General features: G+C 41.1%; 1 long non-coding RNA gene across 1 annotated transcript; it reads left to right on the top strand.

Moving 5' to 3' along the window:
• Positions 1-2,962: 2,962 nt before the first annotated feature.
• Positions 2,963-15,735, top strand: LOC134611171 (uncharacterized). The gene is made up of 4 exons (XR_010090881.1): positions 2,963-3,103; positions 7,315-7,392; positions 9,832-10,090; positions 14,445-15,735. It is a non-coding gene; the product is annotated as an uncharacterized LOC134611171 (long non-coding RNA).
• Positions 15,736-20,796: the final 5,061 nt, after the last annotated feature.

Genomic DNA, 20,796 nt, shown 5'->3' with positions numbered 1-20,796 from the left:
AAGGATGTAACCACATAATACTTTGCTACACAGGTGGACACTGCCTCTTTTCTTCGGGACTTGGGCCTGATAACGGCCTGATAACCCCCAACTGCTGGTTGCTCCTGGGATGTCCCGAGCATTGTACCTTAGTACCATGTTTCACAACTGGCACTGGCTGAGAGATCAGCAGCCTTGTTTGACAATGCTATGCTATGAAGAATGACAGAGGGCGGTCTTGGACTGGGCGATAGTTGATATTTTTGCTGTTATCCCAATGTTCCTTTTTCTTTTCCTTCTCAAGCTGATGTTTTCTTCCGATTCTCTATTCATGTGTTACACTTCAGGGTCTCGGCCTGTATACTCTCATGTAACCACGTACACCCTTGCTCCTGGTGTTTAGGAAAATGCTATAATTACCCTTATGACATAGCCCTTTAGTACCCAATCTACTGGTTTTATACTGTTGCTTTTTTTTTCTCTAAGTTTCAGTTTACATTTCAGTTGACATTTCTCATTAGCTATCCCTGCTACAAGCTGGTGACACAGGGCTGTTCAGCACCAGTTCAGGCCTGTGGGTGGCATACTGAACATTCTCCTCATGGGTTAAAGTTCTGGGAAAATGAATCTACTGTGTCCTCTATTAGACCAAATTATAGGCTAATCACAAAGGGTAGTTAAAGAACAAAGTAGAGAATTGAAATAATTCACACAAAAGCAACTGGTGTGCTTTGTGGTGTCAACTGGTGTGCTGATGATGTTCTCCTTACTATCACAAACCTGATCACCTTGATGCAACAGCTTTACTCACTACAGCCAGAATCTAGAGATATAGTGGGATACAAAGTTAATATGAACAAGTCAAGTTCACTTCTACAGAATCTTCCAGCTGCTGACATGGCACTGGTTGGGACTACATACCACATACATATAACACAGTAGTCATTCACAAACTTAGGTATTAAACTTATCGCAGACCTCTAAAGCTATTCCAAATGAACTATATCCCTATGTTCGGTATCCTCATAAAGGACATGGAGGTATTGATAAACCAATATGATAAAAATGAAGATTCTCCTGAGTATTCTCTTCTTGTTTTAGTCCCACCCTGTTAGTGCCACCAAAAAAGAAGTAGCACCACTGCAATAAACAATAGACAACATCTACTGTAGCAGTACAAACATCATCGAATAGCCAGGAATGTACTTTACTGACCAAAGTCTGCAGGAGGTTTAGGACTACCACATATCCATCTCTATTATTTAGCAGCCCAGGTGAACCAAGTGGTTACATGGCACACCCCTCCGGAGGCTAGAAGGTGGGTGGCCTGGAATCATTGATGATGAGGAAGGGCAATTTTGCCACAATTTTGCATGTGGGTCCCAAAAGAACATACTTCCGGGTCCATTATTCCGGGCAAAATTCCCAGCAATAATGAACAACTTCCTGGTGTGGGATTTGATTGTTACAAAAAATTCATTGACCTCCTGACCCTCTCAGTAATGCTAATACTGAGAAAGAGAGCATTCTTTCCAGGTATGTGACACCGACAAACACATGTGGTGGGTCTGCCCCAAAATGACCACTTTTAAGGAAGACATCAATGAGCTGCTATGGCAGGTATTTGTTAGGCGGTTAGAACTAGATCTGTGAGTGTATTTGCTGTCAAAAACAATAGAGGGGTGGATGCAATCGAACAGAAGCGCCTAAAAAAAATGTAAGCAGCTAGGAGGACCTTAGCACATTAACATTGGTTAAATACAGATATTCCATCCAAGGAGTGTGTTCAGCATAAGATAAAATATACTTTATGAATAAGCTTGCTGTTCAGGTCAGGAACACACTTTCTGTGTGGAGTATGAAGGACAACAGTATCTTAGTTGTTCAGGTTTGCCGGGGTTCCTGGTTCTCATTACAGCAATCTCTCTTCTATTCCCTTTATCGATTACTCTCTCTCTCTCTTATATTCTTTTAGTCTTATTTCCTATCTTTCCATGTTACTCTCCAGTGGAACAGAAGTGATCATGGTGATTAAATTCTGTATGTGCAGCATTTTGCTTTGAAACGATGCACATTGAGAGATTAAATTTTTTTTTTACATTTTCTAATAGCATCTATACCGTACTACAGCTCAATCTCTTCACTACAATGCCTATCCCACACTATAGGCTCCTACCTGCCATTATAGACACAGTCCCCCACTACAATTCCTTACCCCTACTATCACTCTCTACATTTACCACTACAGATACTATCCCCTCACTACAGCCTTTATGTCTCTACTTTAGTTACTATCACCCCCACTGAAACGTCTTTCCCTTCCCTACAGCCACTATACCCTCGTTATATTCACTATCCTAAACTGAAGCCCTTATTCCCCCACGACAGCCCCAAATGCAACATAAGAAGCAGCCCCTATAAACACAACTCCAAAAAACAACATTCCCACACATATACAAACACACCCTTTCCCAGCCCTGTCCCACTTATCATCCAACCACCCACCTAGTGACATTCAATCACATTCACATTCAATCATACCCCAAACTAGACATATAACTTTGCATTCAGGAAACTGGTCTTAGGGCAGCAAGGAGGGTAAATCCGGCCATGGGAATTACCCCATTTGTTATCCAATTTGGATAAGTTCAGAGTTGATTTTGGTCATTTCAAAGAATAGTAAATTGATTTAATATTTTCAAAAATGTATCTGCCATTCGCTCTGAATTTTTGTTTCATAAAAATGACATTTAGTAAATTACCCAACATGTTTTTTCTTGTCTACACTTATTAGCTTTATTTTCCCTCCCATTGTCCATTCTTCACATTATAATTAAAGAAAATAGTTCTCTGTCAGAAACATAATTCATGAATGAAATAAATTAAAGCTGGTCCGTGAATATTAAAGTAAACCTTGCACTGCCTACTTGCATAATAGACTGTGGTAGTCATAGCAAAACCTCCACACTAGCATCACAGGCGGTGTCACCTCTCCTGTCCCAACATGATTGGAAACTTGGATAGGATCCTTTTATTGTGATGTGAGGAAGCGATGGTCAACGGAACACTTGGGGAAAGAGGAGTGCAGGATACAGAGCAGGATCTTCTCAGTTCTACAACACAGGTCTGTTGTTACCTGCAGCTCCCAGTTCATGGGTTTGGTTTTCAGTTATATTCTGTGCTTTATTGTGCTTTTATATTCAGCTGTGCAATAATACCATATTAATGTTTTTCTTCTGCTGTGTGAGCAATCACTCCGTACATGCAATCATGTGGTTTTATTCAGTTAAGCTTTGATTTAAGCATAAACTTTCCTCTTTATCTTTACTACCCAACACTGCTTTTTGTTTATGTCTCTCACTGGATGTTCCTTCTATTTCACGTTCGCTTGTGCCTCCTTTCTCTCTCCCTAAATTCTTTCACTCTGGACCTCTATCACAATGCTCCCCTCCTCACTATTTCCTGTGCACTCCTATCTCTCACTTCTTTCTCTGTGTGTCTGCACCCACTTACTTTTTTCTTTTTTACTTTGTAGAAGCACCCATTCTAGTTTCTCATTTCCTTTAACTCTTTTCTGTGCACGCACTTATTCTTTCTTTATATACAATCCCATCCCGCTTTCTTTCTATACTCCATGCTCACGTTTCACTCTTCACGGACCCATCTCTTATCTCTTCTCTTTATGTACCAAACCTCTTCTTTGTGCCGTACACCCTCAATAAATCATCTCTTTATTTTCACACTAACAAGATCAGTAGAGTGAGATTTCAAGGTGAATTCAAAGTGAATTTCAAATTTAAAGTCAAACTGGAAAAATTATCTACGTCAGCTATGCTTTCCATTCAGCTACTCTGGCCTTGAATTTGAAATTCACTATAAATACACCTTTTTTTCACTTAGTAAAGATCCCGGTTTTATGCTCATTTCTCTAGGTCCCCTTCCTCTCACTTGTTTCACTCTCTCTTCTTCCAGCTCAGTGTTTGTTTATTTCTATCACTGTATTTGCTGTACCTCCATTCCTTCCAACATTGCTGTCAGTCTATTCCTTTCATTCTTTTTTTTCCAGGTGGCTCCATATTTCACTCATCTCTGTGCAGCTTGTCTTTGGATTCCTGTTTCTGTTCGCCCTCTCATTGCATTGTCATGTGCCTCCTCCCATTACACTCATTCCAATGTGATTGTGTACCCTTTATCATTTCTCTCTCCTAGAGCTCTTTTTACTCTGTTCTGTTATTCTTTTCTTTGTACAGCTTAACCTCTCAATGTTTTCCCCTTGCTATCTCTCAGTTCATCCTGGACCCCTTCCTCTCACTCACTCCACCCTCCATGACTATATTACACTCTGCGCATCTACCACCACCACTTCCTCTCACTCATTCCACCTTCTGACACTAAATCCCACTCTGCCCATCCACCACCACCACTTTCTTTCACCCCCTCCACCCTCCAACACTAAATCCCACTCTGCCCATCCACCACCACTTCCTCTCACCCCTTCCACCCTCCAGTATTAAATCACACTCTGTCCATCCACTACCACCACTTCCTCTCACCCCTTCCGTCCTCCACCACTAAATCCCACTCTGCACTCTGTCCATCCACCACCACCACCACTCATTCCACCTTCCACCACTAAATCCCATTCTGCCCATCCACCACCACCACCACCTCTCACTCATTCCACCCTCCACGACTAAATCACACTCTGTCCATCCATCACCACCACTTCCTCTCACTCATTCCACCCTCCACCACTAAATCCCACCCTGCCCATCCACCACCACCACCACTTAATTTCACCCCTTCCACCCTCCAACACTAAATCCCACTCTGCCCACCCACCACCACTTCCTCTCACCCCTTCCACCCTCCAATATTAAATCACACTTTGTCCATCCACTATCACCACTTCCTCTCACCCCTTCCACCCTCCACCACTAAATCACACTCTGCACTCTGTCCATCCACCACCACCACTTCCTCTCACTCATTCCACCTTCCACCACTAAATCCCACTCTGCCCATCCACCACCACCACTGCCTCTCAATCATTCCACCCTCCACCACTAAATCACACTCTGTCCATCCACCACCACCACTTCCTCTCACAAATTCCACCCTCCACCACTAAATCCCACTCTGCCGATCCACCACCACCACTTCCTCTCACTCATTTGACCCTCCACCACTAAATCCCACTCTGCCCAACTACCACCACTTTCTCTCACTCATTCGACCCTCCACCACTAAATCACACTCTGCTCATCCACCACCACCACTGCCTCACACTCATTCCACCCTCCACCACTAAATCCCACTCTGCCCATCCACCACCACCACTTCCTCTCACTCATTTGACCCTCCACCACCACTTTCTCTCACTCATTCGACCCTCCACCACTAAATCACACTCTGCTCATCCACCACCACCACTGCCTCACACCCATTCCACCCTCCACCACTAAATCCCACTCTGCACATCCAACACCACCACTTCCTCTCACTCATTCCACCCTACACCACTAAATCACACTCTGCATATCCACCACCACCACTTCCTCTCACTCATTCCACCCTCCAACACTAAATCACACTCTGCCCATCCACCACCACCACTTCCTCTCACTCATTCGACCCTCCACCACTAAATCACACTCTGCCCTACCACCACCACCACTTCCTCTCACTCATTCCCCCCTCCACCACTAAATCCCACTCTGCCCATCCACCACCACCACTTCATCTCACTTATTCCACCCTCCACCACTAAATCACACTCTGCCCATCCACCACCACCACTTCCTCTCACTCATTCCACCCTCCACCACTAAACCACACTCTGCCCATCCACCACATCCACATCCTCTCAGTCATTCCACCCTCCACCACTAAATCACACTCTGCCCATCCACCACCACCACTTCATCTCACTAATTCCACCCTTCATGGCTAAATCACACTCTGCCCATCCACTACCACTTCCTCTCACTCATTCCACCCTCCACCACTAAATCACACTCTGCCCATCCACCACCACCACCACTTCCTCTCACTTATTCCACCCTCCACCACTAAATCACACTCTGCCCATCCACTACCACTTCCTCTCACACATTCCACCCTCCACCACTAAATCACACTCTGCCCATTGACCACCACCACTTCCTCTCACTCATTCCACCCTCCATGACTATGTCACATTCTGCCCATCCACCACCACCACTTCCTCTCACTTATTTCACCCTCCACCACTAAATCACACTCTGCCCATCCACAACCACCACTTCATCTCACTTATTCCACCCTCCACCACTAAATCACACTCTGCCCATCCACCACCACCACTTCCTCTCACTCATTCCACCCTCCAACACTAAATCCCACTCTGCCTCACACTCATTCCACCCTCCACTACTAAATCCCACTCTGCCAATCCACCACCACCACTTCCTCTCACTCATTTCACCCTCCATGACTATATCACACTCTGCCCACCCATCACCACCACTTCCTATCACAAATTCCACCATCCACCACTAAATCACACTCTTCCCATCCACCACCACCACTTCCTCTCACTCATTTCACTCTCCAACACTAAATCACACTCTGCCCATCCACCACCGCCACTGCCTCTCACTCATTTCACCCTCTATGACTATATCACACTCTGCCCATCCACCACCACCACTGCCTCTCACTCATTCCACCCTCCATGACTATGTCACACTCTGCCCATCCACCACCACCACTGCCTCTCACTCATTTCACCCTCCAACACTAAATCACACTCTGCTCATCACCCACCACCACTTCCTCTCACTCATTCCACTCAGTACTCTGTCCTCTCTATCCTTTTTATTAGACCCCTTCCTCTATTTAATTTCTACAATTCCTTCTTTCTGATTTGACAGTTTTTCTCAGCACCGGACACCATTAACCACTCATTTCTCTGCAGTTTTCTTTCTAACCGCTTTGTATCTCGATTCCCTTTTGGCAAATTAAACCCAACTCTCTAGCTGTCACGTATGTTTATCTGCTTTTTCTAACTTCTTTTGTCTCCCTGTATGTCATTCGCCAAAGAAAGCAGTCTGATATAAACTTCTCCCCAGCCCCAGTGTTTCGCCACCTCCCCTTTGCCTCTCCTCCTCCTCTGTTTTTCCTCCTCCTTTCTCTCACTTCTGTTGAAGTTCCATTATTTCAGTAAGAGCATTACACTTCCAAGTAGGGAGCTGTCCCTCCTCCTCCCTCCCTGACCATACTCTATTAAAGGAACACACCATCATGTCTCATGTTTGTCCTCTCTTACTATGTGCACTTTTAATGCATTAATAGCTTTCTCCAGTGAAGCAGTAGGACACCTTCTCGGCAGACACCAGAAAGGAGGCAAAGGAGCCCTGTTTACCTGACCAGGTGAGACACCTCAGAATAAAGTAAGAGGAAACACATAACAGATGGACTAAGCATCTAAAACTTCCCAACTTTGTAGAGTAACAGAGGACTGATATAACGTGTGGTTTTTTTTTTATCACCTCCTGGTGAATGTCCCCTGAGGTGTAGAGTAACACAGGATTTATATAACGTGTGGTTTTTTTTGTTTTTTTTATCACTTCCTAGTGAATGTCCCCTGAGGTGTAGACTAACAGAGGATTTATATAACGTGTGGGTTTTTTTAATGCAGAAACAAGAACACTGTACTATAACATTTGAAATGCTGTAGGAGAGAACAAATGATTCGATTAATAATTTTGCAGCAGTTATCTGTTGCAGCTCTAAGGTTAAATCTGCAAAGCAATAGCCTTTACAAAATATTTGACATCTATTTTAAAAAAAAAATAACTTAATGTAAGAAACATAATTTGTAAAGGTTTTAGCTCTAATGCCATTACAGAGGGTATCTGTGTCAAGTGCATACCAAACTGGTACCATCTATGAGGGAAGTCAAGGTCCCCTCTGTACAAGGGATACAGGAAACTTCACATTATCATTTTCACCTTCTTGGACATTAGTGAGTTTTAGCTGTTACTGCGCCAGCAACGATAACTGTCAATGTTTGGCTCAGTGGAAAGGGTAGCAAGTACAATTCAGTGGCCCATTCAGCAAAAAGCAATTCTCCTCCTAAATCATTTGTTTTAATTACAAAAATCTTGAAAAACACGGAAATGGCATGCCTCACAAGCGTCCTTATTTTTGATTTCTCTTCCTCTTTTCTGTCCCAGTGTCCCCTTTTGTAGGTGCCCAGAATTGGGGGGCATTTTGGTGTGACTGAATTTATACCATAGTTTCACTGTAATATCAGTCACACTTATGTTTCTTTAAATTACCATAAATGTGCATTGAACTCGGGCTGTGTAAATTTGATATATTGCTATTCTTCTAAATTATATTTTACTTACCCAAATTGATATTAGCAGGTCACCTAAAATTCCTCAGCACAACCCTGTCCATGACCACATTCCCACTCACACCCCTAAAATTACAGTGTCACTTAAAAGGCACACTATAGGCACCAAAACAACTTTAGCTTAATATGGTTATTTTGGGTATGGATTATGCAGTCTAACTGCCTATTTGTGTTCAATTTAAGACTTAAATCACTTTGTTTATGCAGCCCAGCCACGCCTCTCCTTCATGTGACCAACACATTAAAGGTAAATTAACAGAGCATGGTGATAAAAATGTCTAAAGTAAATTAATGCCTGATTAAAAAAATAAAACTTTTTTCATGCAGGTTGTGTCAGTCACAGCCAGGGAAGGTATGGCTATAAAAACCAAAGTGATTTAGCTCCTAAATGGCAGAAAATTAAGCTGCAAGAAAGTAATAGCATGATCTATACACCAAAACTGTTTTGTTAAAGGACCACTATAGGCACACAGACCACTTCAGCTCAATGAAGTGGTCTGGGTGCCAGGTCCCTCTAGGGTTTACCCTGAAGCTGAAAACATAGTCGTTTCAGAGAAACTGCTATGTTTACACTAGGCTTAATCCAGCCTCCAGTGACAGCCGCTAGAGGCGCGTCCGTGCTTCTCACTGTGAAAATCACAGTAAGAAAACGCTGGACGTCCATAGGAAAGCACTGAGAAATGCTTTCCTATGGACTGTTTGAATGTGCGGGCAGCTTTTGACGGGCATACGCCTTCGGCGCTAACGTCAGCAGGAAGAGGAGATTTCCCCAGCGCTGGAGAAAGGTAAGTGTTTTAACCCCTTCAGCCCAGCGAGAGTGGGACGCTGAGGGTGGGGGGACCTAAAGACCCGATAGTGCCAGGAAAACGAGTTTATTTTCTTGGCACTATAGTGGTACTTTAAGCTTAAGCTCTTTTGATGCGTAGAGTATCCTTTTAAGGGAAGAAACACTTAACTGTATAACATGAAGTCAGTTGACTCCAGATGGTTAGAAAACTGCAAACCTTTATCTGACATGACAGGTTCATTTTAAGCTAGAAAGCAACGATACATAATAAAATCCTACTCCACAATAATACTGCAAGTAAGAGCCAAATTAACTTTTAGATTTATGAAATAATCCAGGAATTGTATATATTTATATTGTATATATAATTGTATATACTGACAAAGGACACTGACAAATACACACATTTTACTCACTAAAGCTGGATTTATGAAGCTGGGGAAAACCAATCCCAATCTGCTATTTTCCAGCTTAGCTATTTTGTCCTAGTTTGCAGTTTTCTTGTCTATTCTCCTCAGTTCCCAGGGTGATAAATACACCCCATTATATAGGCAGAGTTTGAATGGAAAATACAGGTGGGAACACATTCTGGGTGTGAGTTGGAATTCTGACAAAAATTGATTATGCAATTGTTTATAACATGGCTCACTTTCATCCTCAGGACCTGTTCATCATCCTATGCGAACCATTTATCATCCCTTTGCCAGGTCTGGATAAGCAGGATTAACAAGTCTACGCATCAATACTGTCTACAACCAGGAGTTGTGTGTTCACATGTAATGCATCTGTAGAAGGATCACTTTGGTGTTTTGTGCTTTATCCCCTCTGATCTGGTGAAATTCTTGCCTAAAATCTCAAGGATTTAAAAAATGAAAACATGTGGCTGCCTGCGCCCTGAGACTGACTCAGAAGACGAAGAGGTGAGTTATGCAGGATAACAATTCATTTACATATAACAGAAACTAAAAACAATTGCATTTGGTTGTACAACTTTGAACATCAGAGAATTAGGCAAGGACTAATTAAAGAAACACTCCAAACACACATCAGTATGTGAAGCTAGTAGCATTCGTCCAGTTTGCCCGATGGCCATTTTGGGACTAGGAAGGTAACTGAGAGAAGTTTAGTCCTGGTACTCTAACTCAATTGCGCTAAGCTCAAGTGGCAGACACCTGCCCACAGCTCTTGCCTTTAAAAGACTTCTCAATAAAACTCACTGAGAAAACAAGCACAAATAATTACATGCATTTTTTTTTCTTTGGGGTTATATGTACTTGATTGTGGGGGGGTGGGGAAAAACTATTGGACACTCCAGGGCCCAAATAAAAAAAATAAAAATCATGAGTAGTCTTTGAAAGGCAGGTGCTCTGAGCAATTACTTATCTTATAAAGTTGGCTCCACTGAGGTTAACAGCCAGGAAATAACAGGTCCAGTAGTCTCCTTGAAAGCCAGCCAACGAGATAGCGTATAGATCCTTAATAGCATGCAGGTTGATACAGGGTATGTTGGTTACTACCAACTCAATCGTATAGTAAATTGTTTACTCATTGGCAGATGGACTGTAGGGGGAAATAATGTGAGGAGAAATATAAAATAAAATTGAAAATAACTCAGGGGTCTATGAGAATGCGCAGTGCATTCAATCCGGTGGTAAGAGATAAGGAAGGAGAAAAGCCAAACCTGCAGAAGGTGTGTCCTCTCTGGCGACCTGTTACCCAAGTCCAGTGGTGTGGCAGTAAATAGGTGAGTAATTGGACTTACTATAAGTAGTGGGGTCGTCCAAGCCCTGCTGCCAATGAGCAAAGAGATGGAAAAGTAAGAAAGAAAAAGCATCAACGTAACTAAACAGCATTTCTCAATGACCAGTTAACGAACCATAATATATACCCACAAATGGAAACGTACATAACATATTGAGACCAGCCACTTGGAGACCTATTCTTTCCCTTACACATATTCCTTATAGGTAGTAAATAAAATTTGCCAAAGTGATATTCACCCTAGAAGATAGTATGGGCAGATGAGAGAAGGAAGCATAAGAATCAAAGGGGGGAGTGAGAGAGTAAAGAAAAAAAGAAAGGTGGGGGGACATATTATCTTAACAACTTTCTTGCATGACCTTTTAGCAAGCTATAATATTCACACATTCGTGAACACATATGACCTGTTTAAGCCAGCAGCTTGAAAACCTATTCTTCCCCCTACGTGTATTTCTTAAAGGGTGTTAATAACAACTAGATTATTATATGGGCAGAGAAGGGAAGGAAATGGGAGAGAATAGGGGGGAGAGAGAAAATTAAAAAATAAATCCATAAATATTAAAGAGAGTATTAATGAGAATAATAGAATAAATTATTAGAATCCCCTGTGTGGGAAATATTCCCAACAAGGGTGGTCAGTGTGAGTGGTACCCACCCACTCTGGGCATGGACCCTAAAAATATGACATAGAATCAAGAAATAAGGAAATTCTCTTCAGAGAAATTCCTCTTGGGTACTAATCAGTTAACAGGCTAATAAAGGTGAGTACAACATATAACGCTTAACGATGAAATAAAAGCCTAATAATAAAGGATAGGGGTAAAATTATTTATTTGGTAAACCAGATGGCTTTATTATCATTGCCTAAAATGTATTACCCATAAATGATTCTATCCATATAGTTATAAAAAACTGATGGAGTTGTCAACAGTTTAAGGTCTCTCAATTGTCAAACATAGATAAGTACATAGGTCTCAAGGAGAAGATATCCAAATTACATATGGTCTAGTTAAATCTTTAGATAATGGTCCTCCACGTTGCCTTTTCTTGCTGTTAGTACAAATGGGAATTGCCAGCGGTACCTGATTTGGTGTTCCTGTAATGCAGCTGTGACGGGTCGGAGGGCTCGTCGCGTTTGTGAGGTGAGATAGATCATTGTACAACTCCACATTTTGGCCTCCCTCTCATAATGTCATCCTTCAGTTGAAAATCTTGATAACATTGCACGGTGGGGCAGATGGTAGTGGTTTCGGGCGGAGGGCACGGTGTGCTCTATCTATATAGAGGCGTGCACCAGGAGGCCTACTCAGGATGAGGTTGAACAGTGGGATCAATGTTTCCTGCAAATTTTCTGGGCCTTGCAAATCAAGCAGCCCTGCACTCTAATGTTGTGCCTGCGGCTACTGTTATCTAGATCTTCAACATGGAGCTGCAGGTCAGTGAGCTGCCTGACAAGATAAGGAAGGAGAAAAGCCGAAGTCCATGGTTCGTAGTGCTGGACACGCTGCTTCCGGGCCCACGGTTTCCAGCGCTTTTACCCTCCCCTCTAAGTCTGTCAGTGAGGTGCAGAGTGTAGCAATCTCCGTCTGGAGAGTGGATTTTACCTCCTCCAGGATCGTCTGTAGAGCTCCCTTCTTAGGGAGTGAGGCAAAGCACGAGTACCAGTCAGGGGTCTGCCTGTCTCGTGTGTGGGTATCCGTCGGCTGGCCATATTCTGACATGGAGGAGCCCGTGTTGCGATTCAAGGATCCGCGGGATTTGCAGGTAACTGCGGATGGATGCAGATGGAGCCTCTTCTTGCGTCCTGGGTGTTGAGGGGGTCATTTGTATTCACTTTGTTCGACCGATCTTGGTATTATTATTATTATTATTATTATTGCCATTTATATAGCGCCAACAGATTCCGTAGCGCTTTACAATATTATGAGAGGGGATTTAACTATAAATAGGACAATTACAAATAAACTTACGGGAACAATAGGTTGAAGAGGACCCTGCTCAATCAAGCTTACATTCTATAGGGTAGGTGCGGAATGAGGCTAATTAAGGCAGCAGGGCACAGAGCTATTGATTCAGGTGGCCATTCCTGTCCAGCGCCAAACCACGCCCCCAAAAGTGCCAATTTTGACTCAAATCATTTTTGTTAAATGAAAAAAGAGGACACACACTTCACTCATAAAGCATTTCAGAAAGTGCTTTAGGAGTCCAGTGTATCCATTTAGAGCAGATTTACCAATGTATGGCACACATACATTATTGATGGAGTTATTAACTTATGTGTGATTTGTTGGACATTCAGAGTAAATTTCACTTTTACGTTCAATATACTGTAGGCAAATTGGAAAAAAAGATTGTTTTCAATTTGGCTATTCCATTTGAATTCATGTTGGGGTTGATTACCCAAATTCACTGTAATTATATAATTTAATAGTTCGAATGGCAATGTCTAGAGTCTAGACAAAACTGGTTGTGACTTTAGCTATGTTAGAAAAACTGCTATTTTTGCCTACAATTTACAATTCAGATTTGAATATGCTTCAATTCAGAGTTTAGTTAATAGGAACCTATGATTTTCTTGAATTCACATTTTAGTAAATAACCTTGTTCCTTTAAATATAATTTGGCTACTCCAAGCATTAAAAATTTAAGAATGCAAGGTCATACAGGTTGCTTTGAATGATACCAGATGCACGTTTCTTGAATGACATGTAAAAAACTATTTTTACTAAATTTCTAGTTAGTCAGTGCAGGGTAAAAGACTCAAAGCTGCATATTACTTGTAGCTGCTAGGGGTCAGGAAGCAGGCAGGGGCTGTGAAAGCTCAGAGGGCAAAATTCCTGCCCGCATTGTTAAAAAGAGTTCAAAGTTAGCTTTACAGACAGCCTAAGTACAGCTCCTTAGGACTCCCTCGCTCCACCAAACACATGGGAGCTAACAGACTGTAAGACTAGCAGTACAGAAGAAAGGGACATATATGAGTAGGACATAGAGCATTGATATGGAAAGGGCATGTAGAAAGATAGCGTAGATGAGTCAAAGAAGGGACATATGGAAGGTCATATAGAAAATGAGGAGTATAGGTGTGGAGAGGTGACATTGGAAAGAGGGATTGGTTCATATACTTTATTCACTCACTACACAAATACACCCTTTTATTTATCAACTCTCTGACACTTCACATATACATCCTTTCATTCACAGACACACCAAAACGTCACACTGTATAAATCTCATAGATTGTAAGTTTGTTTGAGCATGGCCTTCTTCACCTCCCAAATATCACATTTCTATAATTGTAAAGTGCTGTGGAATATGTTGGTGCTAAATAAATGTAAATAATAATAATAATGACAGGTATTAAACCAAAATGCTGTTCAAGGTCAAGGTGGCGAGTAAATTCTAGGCCTGGCTACTAGCTCAATACTGTATAATACCAGATATATTGATAGGTTCGCTGTAATACAATGAAGCATAATTAGAAGGCGTTTTGTTTTCACGTATTTTTTTTTGCAGAGACCACCTCGGCGATGTAGCGATGTATCCGATAGTGAAATGAAAGAGACTGGGAAACCCAAGGTTGATGCAGATGGAATCTTGCTAGCAGCAGCCGTGGGTGCAAACAGAGCCCAGTCGAATCAAAGAGAGCGTGAAAAGGAACGTCTTAAACTGAGGGAGCGAGAGCGGAGGAGAGAGGCGGAAAAACAGAAAGAAAGGCATAAAAATGCAGAGAGGGAAAAGGAGAGGAAGAGACAGAGAGACAGACAAAGACAGACTGAGAAACAAAGGCAGAAACATTCTGAAAAAAAGCGGAAAAAAAAGGTTATGTAAGCAATTACAGGAAAATAAACAACCAAAGGAGTTTATTCACTGAACGAGAAAGTGAGGAGAACTGACAAGAGAACTGCATGTTTTAGGCCGTAATAGTTGAGTGGTAAAAATAGTTGGATAATTTTTTCAATGTGCAGTTTCTGTGTTCATTCTGCAATTACCAGTTTAGTGAATAAACGCCAAAGGGTTAATTGAGATGTAGTGAGACATAAAAGCTAATTTGTAAACCACTGATAAACACGTTAAAGCCTATGCTTCTACATACAGCCTTAACACATTGGTGTGTGGCGTACTTGAAAATCTTTGTATACATATCATTCACATCAGTATGAAACTTTAGGAGTCCCGACAAATACATCAATAGTGGGAAAATTGCCTAAGTACTTATCCATTGTTATCTAGAGCATATACAATGTTTAAAAAAGTATGCAGTCATTGGCCTTTGTTCAAAAGTAAACCACACAGCAACCATCAATCTCATTTTCAATGTATTTTTATATTTCTTTGGCATTCATGTATGTGATGTTTCTTACGAACAAGTAAACACAATGTCAACGTTTTCATATAATGTGTATATTTAGACGCACTATATTTGAAATCACAAACCGAGAGACAATAAAGAGATCATTACAAATTATTGGGAAAAAAGCCAAATTTGTAAAAAAACACTTTGTTTTAAACGCAACTATTTAGCCCTTACGTTTGCAATTCTGTGTTAAATGCCCTACAAGTCACAGCTTGATGATTGCATTTGTTAATCTATTACTATTTGTAAAGTTGCATATACAAATATATAGATAATATTGTATACAGTTTTTGTTTGTGAAGGAAACTTATATTAAGCAAGCAACACATATAAAGTTTATAGCTGTGAATACTCTAGAAACATTACTTCGCAGTGATGTTGAGAGTGGATTATGATTTGTCACATGTGTGTTTGCGTGTTCTAAAATAGAATAGAACAATGTCAACAATGTGTAGTGTTATAATTATCTATCTCTTTGTGTATATGATCATGTCATCTGACTTATAATATACTGGACGGACTGAATCACTGTTATGACAGATTGGCCAAGAAAAAGTTTCCATTTGGTTCCTAATACCAGTTGTGGTGAATTGAATATTCAATGGAGTGAAAATACATTTTAAAAGGTTATTGCACAGTGGACAGAAGTAATCTAATATAACAATATAGGACTAATTGGGAAGTCACATTTTCAGACTAATTATGTAAAAATAATGTTATAAACCACTTTAATGTAACACAAAATGTGACTCACGGATCATTCTGTTACCACTTTGATAAATACTCGAGTGTGCAAATCCACATTAAGGGAAGGTTCACCAATATCAGCAGTTACCACCAAATAATATATCCCAAAATGCTTTCTTTATTTTCTCAACACCTTCAAGGTATTACATCGACGGTTTCAAAGTCACAACACTATTTCTAAAATCCTTGTTGTAACACAGTTATTAGATTAGTGGAGGTAACCCTTATCTCACACTTCATGGTAAGGTAGCTTGCTGTGGTAGTTGTGGTGCCAGGGCTTCCCCTGTAACTGTCCAACTGTTAATTATTTAAAGGAAGACTATAGTCACCAGAACCACTACCGCTTAATGTAGTGGTTCTGGTGTCTATGGAGTGTCTTGTTGATGTAAACACTGCAACAGTATAAAAAACAACGTCTACATTGTTACCTAGTAACACCTCTAGGAGCCGTTACTCAAATGACCACTAGAGGCCCTTCTGTACTTCAATCCTGTAATCTTCGCATGCATGGAGACACTGAACATTCTCCATAGATATATATGGAATCGCACAGCATATGAACACTAGCCTCCCAATGCTTCTTAGTGAATTTGTCTGTATTAAGCTTGTGTGTTTCAGTAAACTGTCAGTGTGTTTGTCTGTAGTGAGTTTGAGTGTGCCAGTAAGCTTGTGTGTGTTTGTATGAGTGAGTTTGTCTGTGGTGAGCTTCTATGTGTGTCAGGGAGCTTGTATGTGTTTGCATGAGTGAGTTTGTCAGTAGTTAACATGTGTGTGTATCAGTGAGCTTGTGTACATCAGTGAGCCTGTTTTAATGAGTTTGTGTGTCAGTGAGCTTGTCTGTAGTGAGCTTGTGTGTGTGGGTAAGCTTGTCTGCAGTGATCTTGTGTGTTTGTGAGAGTGAGGTTATCTGTAGTGAGCTTATGTGTGTCAGTGAGCTTGTGTGGGTTTGTGCCAGTGAGCTTGTGTGTAGGGAGCTTGTATGTATTTACCAATGAGTTTGTCTGTAGTAAGCTTGTGTGTATGCCAGAGAGCTTTTGTGTTTGTGTCAGTAAATTTGTGTGTGTCAGTGAGATTGTCTATAGTGAGCTTTTGTGTTGATCAATTCAGACAAAATCAATTGGTTCAAGTGGTTTCACAAAATCCAACTGAAAATGCAACTACTAATGACTTCTCCAGTCTCAACATTTTTGAATCCCCTGAATAGAATCACCCACAACTGCACAAATGTGCAAAACTTGTTATCTCAAACACACCTGATGCAACTAATCAAAGGATTCATAAGTTGCACCAGGTGTGCGTGATCTGGAACACTTAACATGAATCATTAACAGATGTATTTAACCAATCAGTGTTAACAGGAGTAGTCCCAGAAGATTGGAAGTTAGCGAATGTTGTGCCCATTCACAAGAAAGGTAGTAGGGAGGAGTCGGGCAATTATAGGCCAGTAAGCCTTACTTCAGTAGTGGGAAAAGGAATGTAAACCATGTTAAAGGATTGGATTGTTGAACATCTAAAAACACACGGATTTCAAGATCAGAAACATGGGTTTACTTCAGGGAGATCATGCCAAACTAATCTTACTGATTTTTTTGATTGGGTAACTAAAATAATAGATCATGGTGGGGCAGTAGACATTGCTTACCTACTCAATTGGTAAGGCAGTGGCTGAGTGACAGGCAACAGAGGGTTGTAGTCAGTAGAGTATATTCAAAGCACGGGCTTGTCACCAATGGGGTCACCAATGTACTTGGACCCATTCTCTTTAACGTTTTTATTAGTGATATTGCAGAAGGTCTTGATGGTAAGGTATGTATTTTTGCTGATGATACTAATATATGTAACAGGGTTGATGCTCCATGAGGGATAAGCCAAATGTCAAATGATTTAGGTAAACTAGAAAAATGGTCAGAGTTGTGGCAACTGACATTTAATGTGGATAAGTGCAAGATAATACATCTTGGATGTAAAAACCCAAGCGCAGAGAACAGAATATTTGATAGAGTCCTAACCTCAACATCTGAGGAAAGGAATTTAGGGGTGATTATTTCTGATGACTTAAAGGTAGGCAGACAATGTAATAAAGCAGCATGAAGTGCTCATGCCATTGTACAGAACACTGGTGAGACCTCACTTGGAGTATTGTACGCAGTACTGGAGACCGTATCTTCAGAAGGATATTGATACTTTAGAGAGAGTTCAGAGAAGGGCTACTAAACTGGTTCATGGATTGCAGGATAAAACTTACAAGGAAAGGTTAAAGGAACTTAACATGTATAGCTTGGAGGAGAGACGAGACGGGGGGATATGATAGAAACATTTAAATACATAAAGGGAATCAACACAGCAAAGGAGGAGACTACATTTAAAAGAAGAAACACTACCACAACAAGAGGACATAGTCTTAAATTAGAAGGGCAAAAGTTTCAAAATAATATCCGGAAGTATTACTTTACTGAGAGGGTAGTGGATGCATGGAATAGGCTTCCAGCTGAAGTGGTAGAGGTTAACAGTGTAAAGGCGTTTAAGCATGCGTGGGATATGCGTAAGGCTATCCTAACTATAAGATAAGGCCAGGGACTAATGAAAGTATCTTTTAAAATTGGGCAGACTAGATGGGCTGAATGGTTCATATCTGCCGTCACATTCTATGTTTCTACTTGAAATACTTGAACTGGCTAGGGGTTTGATGATTGTCACATTTGACTGCATGTTAGAAATATGAAATAAGTCACACAAAGTAAGAAGAGATCATCGCCCTTCTCAAACAAAAAACAGGATACAAAAAGATAGTGAAGGCACCGAATGTTCCTAGAGACACAATTGGAAGCATAGTTTACAAATTCAGAGTTGAAGGGACAGTGGTTAAACTACCTGGACGTGGGCAGAAAAAATAAGCTACCAATGACTGCAACCAGATTTCTGAGAAGGCAGGTTGTGAAAAACCCTTGAATGATTGCACGAGATCTGCAGCAAGACTTGGTGGCAATAGGCACTGAGGTTTCAGCGAGTACAGTAAACTAAGTGCAGAAGGTTTCCATGCCAGAACTTCTAGACGTACACCACTACTGATCCAAAGGCACAAGAAAAGTTAGCTCCAATATGCTCAAAATCATATCAATAAGCAACATAAATTTTGGGATTCTGTTCTGTGGTGTGATGAAACAAACTTTTTGGCCCAATGGATCAGTGCGTGATATGTCTACAGGAAGAAGAATGAAGCATACGCCGAAAAAGAACACTCTGCCTACAGTTAAGCATGGTGGTGGCTCAGTGATGCTCTTGGGCTGCTTTGCATCCTCTGGCACTGGTAACCTGCAGCTTGTGGAATGCAAGATGGATCATTGAAGAATCAGAAAATCCTAGGAGAAAACGTCATGCTGTGTGTGAGGAACCTGAAGTTTGGGCGTCATTGGACCTTCCAACAAGACAATAATCCCAACAAATTCCACCAAGGCTTGGTTGCAGAAGTCCTGGAAAATTCTACAGTGGCCATCACAGCCACCTGACTTGAACCCCATAGAAAATATCTGGTATGATTTGAATAAGGCATTATCAATGGGGCTGGAATATTTCTTTTTTCCAGGGCTGCATTGTATTCCCAGTCTGGCCCTGCCTAAATGGTGACTAAGGCATTATAGCTGGTATTCCTAACGCTATAGTGTTTCATTAAAAAGTATACTACTGGCCTGGCTATGTTGTGCACCCACCATGCTTCCAGCTTCAGCTGATATGCTATTGCAGAAGTTCATACTTATGCATCATCATCAACTCACAACAACTTTTGATATTATTTATTGACTCAGAATGGGTGTAGTGTGAGCAACACAGAAAGATAAGTATCAAGGCATTCTTCCACAGTATACAGGAACTCCAGTCACCATAACCACCACAATGTACTGTGGTCTCCATCTCGCACTACACATTCTTAGCACTACTGGTATCGGAACAACAAGCAATGTAGCACTGTATTCAAAAAGTTGGAGAAAGTGTATGTTCAGTATTCTCGAGGAAATACCCTTTGATCTAATTGCTAATGTCATAGGCACTGGTAACACAATGCAAAGCAAGAAAGGAAAGTAAGAGTATGGAAAATGACAGTGTGCCCCCCTATAAGCCAGACCACCAGTTTTGTTTTGTGTCCTCCCTCATTTCCTTTTCCCCTATATATACGCCCCCAGCACCTGATGTTGGTTATTCGGTCTGTCTAGTTTAGACAACTAGTCTATACTATATTAGAGTGTCAGAGGTAGTCTATTTTAGGAACGTCTTTTGAACTTTATTAAATAAAGTATTTTTTAGATTCTTATTTTAGGGACAGATCCCTTCTCTCTTTTTTAGACCACCAGTTTGGTCACTTTATATAATTCTTCAAACAGAGATAGGAAGAAGGAGTACTTATCCATTGTTATCTAGAGCATATACAATGTTTAAAAAAGTATGTAGTCATTGGCCTTTGTTCAAAAGTACCATAAAGTACCATAAATCTGGTGCACCCAGACAGATCGCTTAAGCCTTGCAAGTTTCAAGGTGGAGACTCCATGGATCGGATTTTTTTTTATAACATGTTAATGTGGAAGCAGACTAGCATGTGCTGGCCTACTGCCACATAAAACCTTGCACTGCCAAAGGGTTTTTGGTTTGTCCGAATAATTTCTCCCAAAACAACCACATGGTCAAAATTTGGATGAACTTAAATGCAAAATAGGCGAATGTTGGTTCATCCGCAATATGTTTTTCAGACAAAACAAATTTTTTTTTTTGCCA

Source organism: Pelobates fuscus, chromosome 5 (genome assembly GCF_036172605.1).
Source record: "Pelobates fuscus isolate aPelFus1 chromosome 5, aPelFus1.pri, whole genome shotgun sequence".
Classification (NCBI taxonomy): domain Eukaryota; kingdom Metazoa; phylum Chordata; class Amphibia; order Anura; family Pelobatidae; genus Pelobates; species Pelobates fuscus.
Note: the sequence above shows the minus strand (reverse complement) of the source record. Positions and strands in the feature narration are given on the sequence as shown.